The 6,000-nt window shown below is 41.5% G+C and overlaps 1 protein-coding gene across 1 annotated transcript in view; it reads left to right on the top strand.

Moving 5' to 3' along the window:
• Positions 1 to 6,000, top strand: part of LOC129107554 (kelch-like protein 29) — a 142,001-nt gene that overhangs the window by 88,249 nt on the left and 47,752 nt on the right. The window lies entirely within an intron of this gene.

The following is a 6,000-nucleotide window of genomic DNA, read 5'->3' as shown; positions in this document are numbered from 1 at the left end:
CCACAACTGGAAAGCAATGATTTAGAGCTCCGTAATGTTTTCCGACACAACTATTTCAAAATACTTAACAGTACATGCTGGACAACAGGTCATATTTCCAAATGTCAGCACAGGTTTGCCTTTTCCATAATCAAACAAAAGGCTCCCTAAGCCAAAAACCTGATTGAGGTTACCATGAAAAAAACCATAACGGATTCCGGGGAGCTTTGCGGGCTACTGAACCCAGACCTCTTTTACAGCAGACACGTAAACATCGCCTAACAAGTTTCTGGTTTTTTTTTTCCATCCATTTCAAAGCAACCAGCCGACCATTCACTGTCCGACCACCGCCGATGTCCAGGCCATTGAAGAGCGTGTTTGTTTACATCGTTAAATTCAAAGAATCATTCATTGGAATTGGAAAGCGCTTGCAAATTGCTTTTGGCCGTTAGATTTTTCCCTCAGGTCGGCCAGGACCCCACGCTTTCCCCCTGTAAAGAGCTGCCTAATTATAGTGTCTGCATGGTATTATGAGCTTCGCACCAGCACACCTTACCATTTCCACACAAGTTATTTTCTGCTTGGTAGAATAAAGATAATTGCCTAACAAATGGCACTTTTATGGAGAGGTCGGTTCACAAGCCAACACTGTTGTCCAGCCGGTGTGTTAATTTGCCAGTAAACAAACATTGGGGGGGAATTGCATTAGGTTTATATGTTTTTGCATCTGTAATTACCTGTAATGCAGTCGCATGGGGCTTCATAAAGAATCATTTGCCTCTTGAGAAAAGACATTTGTGGCATTACATGCTCTCAGCGTCATCCCATTACTCATCCCTCGATCCAGTAGTTTCTCCTTGTTCTCAGCACTTTCTTGAAGCGTTTTCTGTCGAGGACCATTTTATAGTGTTTGGTATGTGCATATCTTACGCATCCTACCGCCCCATTATGCAGGCTGAAGTGTATATTGATTCACAGCAGCTCGTGGTTCTGTACAACAGAATTATATAAATGCATAAATGCTGGGGGGATGAATACATTCATGATGCATTATGCCCCATTGGCTCAGTGAATGAGAAATATGTGTTGAAGTTTTTTTTTTCCGATCAAGTTTTGAACTCCTTTTAAAGCTGCGGTTCTTATTATGTCTGACTATCCAGACAGAGAGTTGTATCTGCGTGTGAAACTGTGTGATCTGATGATTGGTGTACAGTTAAATGTGGATGTGCCTTGACGTTGTGATTGTATTCTGCAGGCCTGTTTTTAATGCCTGAGTGTGTCTGTGCCCTGATTGTTTTATGTGCACGCATGTGTTGCTCCGCCATCTGCCGCATCGGACGCGGTGGTCTCTGCACAGCGGGGTGTCACGGTCACCCGGATCGCAGGGTAGCACGTGTACACGCAGGACGGCTAGATAGACGAGGAAAAGACCGGAAGGAGAGTTTGGAGGTTGCTGTTGGCGCGTAGAGGACAAGAAGGAGAAGAGACCGGGGGGAGAACAGGAGGAGAGGTCGGGGTGTGGTCAGAGAGAGGGGGGAGGAAGGGAAGGAACCAGGGGGATCAGAAATGAAATTCGAAGGGCAGACATTTGATTGAGTTTATTCCTTGAGCATGTGTCTACTTGCGTAAGCAGTAAGTGTGTGTGTGTGTGTGTGTGTGTGTGTGTGTGTGTGTGTGTGTGTGTGTGTGTGTGTGTGTGTGTGTGTGTGTGTGTGTGTGTGTGTGTGTGTGTGTGTGTGTGTGTGTGTGTATTTTAAATGTGAGCAAGCAGATGGGGCACCACCTGAGCTCGGTTGATAAGTCTGTCAGGCGGAAAAAGAAAGGAAAACTGCCATCCGTGAAGCACTTCTTGCTGAGCACAGTCAATCTGTGAACTTGTGAGTCGCGTGCATATGTGGGTGTATTATGGTGGGCGTGTTTGCATTCATACAGTGTGTGTGTGTGTGTGTGTGTGTGTGTGTGTGTGTGTGTGTGTGTGTGTGTGTGTGTGTGTGTGTGTGTGTGTGTGTGTGTGTGTGTGCATGGACACACGCCTGAGTGCCTAACACATTCAACCTATTTGCTGGTGATAAATGTGAGTTGAATTACATTTTTTCTAAGCCTTGAAATTTTTATTTACTCTTGTGAGACAGATTCTTAATTAACATCCTTTCACAGCTCGACTTAAATGTCTGAATCCGATGATAGAGGTTATGTTCACCGTGCAGGTGTTCCCTAAGCTTGCCTTCGTAAAGACCAAACCATACTGCATCTCTGAGGCCAATATATACGTATAATATAAGAATGATAAGCAAAATGCTGATGTTAATTTTTAACAAATGCATAACAAAAGCTGGTATATTTTAATTAATATGACAAGTGTTTGACATCTTGGGAAAATGAAACACTTTGGTTTTTGTAGGGACACATCACATGAGACACAATGTGTTAATTATAGAGCTTCAGAGGCGCTGGAAGGTAGATTGTGTTACCTTCAGACAGAGACAGTCTGATTCCCCCTGATTCCAGTCTGTGTTGAAGCTAAGTAACAGTTGCTGCCTTAAGCCCATAGACTGTATATAAGAAGTGGAGATTGTCACCATGGCTTCGCCCATTGGTTTGTGAAATACAGTTAAGAAGTAGTTTTGAAGCCCATGGTTTGGCATTTCAGCATGCATTTAGTTTTTTTGATCGTTTTTTTGCGAACAATCGAAATGATCTGGCATCATTTTTCTAGTTATTTAGTGATGTAATGTTAGTTCCTCGTGGTTTTCCTCTGTTATCTGATTGGTTCAAACGAAGTGGGTCTGGGGAATGAAGTGTTGGCTTTAATGTTAGTTGAGAATTTTTCATCTTTTGGCTTTAGGGGAAGCTATTAATTGTTTCAAATCAAAAGGCTCAAGTAAACTGAAGTCACGAGTCATTGGTGTTTAAAGTCTAAGTCTGTCTGTCTGATTTTGTCAAGTTGAATCATCAAATTTGTGACTTGAGTCTGACATGTCATTTGACTCTCAACCATTGCAACAAACAAATCAAAAAGAACATTGACAGATTATCAGCTTAAGTTGTTATGGAGGGCTTGTTAGCTATAAATGGGTCATTTAGACTTCCAGCAAAGCAAAGCTAGCATTCATTTGTGTTTTGTTTATGTCCAACTGACAAATTAATGATTTACTTTCCTTTTAGCAAGCATTAAAACCACATTTTGAACAGTTAAGTAACATAAAACCAAACCAGTTTGTTAAAAAGATGCTTAAATGTTCTGTAGAGCTGAGGGGATCTGCAGAGTCTACTCCTCTCACATTACATTTTATCCATTGTTAATATAGATATATTTATTAGAGCCACTTATAATATTATACTATGGTGGTAAAAAAAACCTGGCAAAATGTTGATATTAGGCTCATATATCATGCCAAGGGTAAGAAAACCATTAATATGAATACTAATGGTCTATGAAGATACACTTGGCAATTTGCTGGTAAGATGGAATAGCATGAACTTTTTTAAATTTAACAAAAAGGCCGACATCTTAATGAGTATCTGCTTCATTAGCTATAAGCTCCAAAAAAGTTATTTCTATTGCAGCTGAATAAGAGCAGCCAGATGGTTTCCACACACCCTTTAATTGTCTTGTTTTCCCAGGTTTTTTCTTTATATAGAGTCCCGCTGTGCTGCAATGTTGTAATCTATTTCTTTACTTAATAGCCCAGTTTTTATTGGTGGTTGATTTTTTACATCAGTCACTCTTGACAGGTCCTGGCCCGTCATCTCATTGTTTCACCCAACAAGCTCTTGTGCAGATTGTTAAAAAACAAAAAATACATGTATTAACAGCGCTGGAAAGCATTTGGACGAAGCTCTTTTCAATTACGACAAAGGCTAGAGTCATAAAATTTGAATAACCACCATGGCATAAAGTTTATTTTTGAGTAGCCTCGCTGACTGAAAATGAGACGGTCCCCTGTCTCACTTTGCACCTCGTTTGCATTCTGCAGCGTTTTACTGAGTGGATGCTGTGCCCATTAATTTTATTAGATGCTAATTAAGGAGCCGAAAAAAAAAAAGATATCCAGCGATAGGAATAGGCTCTCTGTGACTTTCAAATATAACTTCATTTCAAACACAATGAGAAGCTCAGTATGCTAGGTTTTTTTCGTGCGAATGTGTGAGAACAGATGGCATTATACATTGTGCTTGCACTAACTTTGGAGATACTTATTTTTACGCCGTGTCACTCTTGCTATTCCTCACTTTCCCTGCCGCAGCTGTGAACTTTCCAGGAGCTGATGTCTTCTGTTAACAGCCTCCTGTCTTCCTCGTTTGGGCCGTAAAAAAAAAAGAGTCCTGGGTAAAGTGAAATCTTGGAGTGACTCATAATGAATCCACGGTGTTTTAGCGTACTGTATGTGTATCCATTAGCTGCTAATTGGTTAATTAGAGTGTGGATGTGCATCTGATTAGCTGTCATTAGACTTTCCGGGGGATCAGGGGGATTAAACAGCCGCCGGTGCTCGGAGTTTACTCGCAAACCTTTTCTTTTTTTGTGTCTTAAGTCGTAAGATGCACACTTTATTACATCTACATGTGTGTTTGTGAGCGAGAAGAGTTCCCTTTGGTGTACGTGGTACTTGTGGAAGCGGCCTTCGACAAAACCCCCCCGTACACTGTGTTCCCATTTCCCTCTCTCCACATGTGTCGCTGTGCTCGGCTCCGAGGAAAGGGAGGAGAAAGCGCCAGGGCAAACTGTTAACTCAACCCAGCCAAGTGGAATAGCACTCAGACAAATGAGCTGTAATGACTAGGAGACGCAGGGGTCCAACTCAGCTCACACTGTTCCTCTGTCTCGCTCACACACACACACACACACACACACACACACACACACACACACACACACACACACACACACACACACACACACACACACACACACACATTAACACATTGTTATAGCTTTAAATACTCGCGCTGTAGGAAGTAATCCTTAAAAAAGTAGCTCCATTCTTTCTCAGCTTGTCTTTCTTTATGTCCACTTGATCATCTGTAATCAAGCTCTCACGTATTTAATGGCGGAAGAGTCAAGAATAACAATATACACACAGCAGCAGGCAACTGAGATCAGAATCAGCTTTATTGGCCATGTATGCGTATAATGCATACATGGAATTTGACTCTGATTACTTACGCTCACAGAAACAGACAAATGAACAAAGAAATCAAGGAGTTCCAAGAAGAAAAAAGGATAAACATTAACAATTTTTTAAACAGAAATATAAAAATGCAAAAGTATATATATATGAACATAAAAACACAAAAAACGACAATGAAGTGGAGATAAAAAGTGCAAATATGCAGAGTGCAAGGCTGCTTGAGTAAATATGTTCAAAAAGTAAACATAAGGCTTTGAGACTTACTGGTGAGATTAGAGTTTAGTTTCCATACACGTGTTTTATGTATGTGATCATTCATCATTTAAAGCTCCCTAGACGTCAAGATTATTATTTTTTTTCCTTCAAAACTGAGATCACAACCCGGGCGTGTTGGAAATGTTGATATTAAACATTATTGGCCATTTTACATTCCTGCAGCCAAATAAAAAAAAAATCCCCTGTGCTGGTTTGTGTGGTGGTCTAAAAACAAAAATGCCTGGGTTTCATTAGCTCAGCCAGCACAATAGCTTGGCTCGCATCCACGTTTTTTGGAGCGAGACAATAAAAAACCGGGCTGTTCTGTGGGGTCCGTTACATTCATCTACTCATTCACACCTCGGCCAGACAGCGACTCCTTGGAGAGCGGCCGTAACGCCGCCGCCGCCGCCACGAAGAAGGGAGAATGAGATTCACACCTTGTAAGGAGAGCATAAAATATCATCAGATGTCTTTCCTCTGTAGTCTGCCACCTACTGCTTCTGGCTCCGGCCTGGTTAACACTCTGTCTCGCCCATCGCCTCAACTTCTTCCTCAAATGTTCCTCGTCAACACCGACACTGGGTTGTCTTTCATGGAATAATAATTTATTTGTGATCATCTCTCCGGCTGC

The sequence above is a fragment of the Anoplopoma fimbria genome, chromosome 18, assembly GCF_027596085.1.
Source record: "Anoplopoma fimbria isolate UVic2021 breed Golden Eagle Sablefish chromosome 18, Afim_UVic_2022, whole genome shotgun sequence".
Taxonomy (NCBI): domain Eukaryota; kingdom Metazoa; phylum Chordata; class Actinopteri; order Perciformes; family Anoplopomatidae; genus Anoplopoma; species Anoplopoma fimbria.
This window is presented reverse-complemented; position numbering and strand designations above follow the sequence as displayed.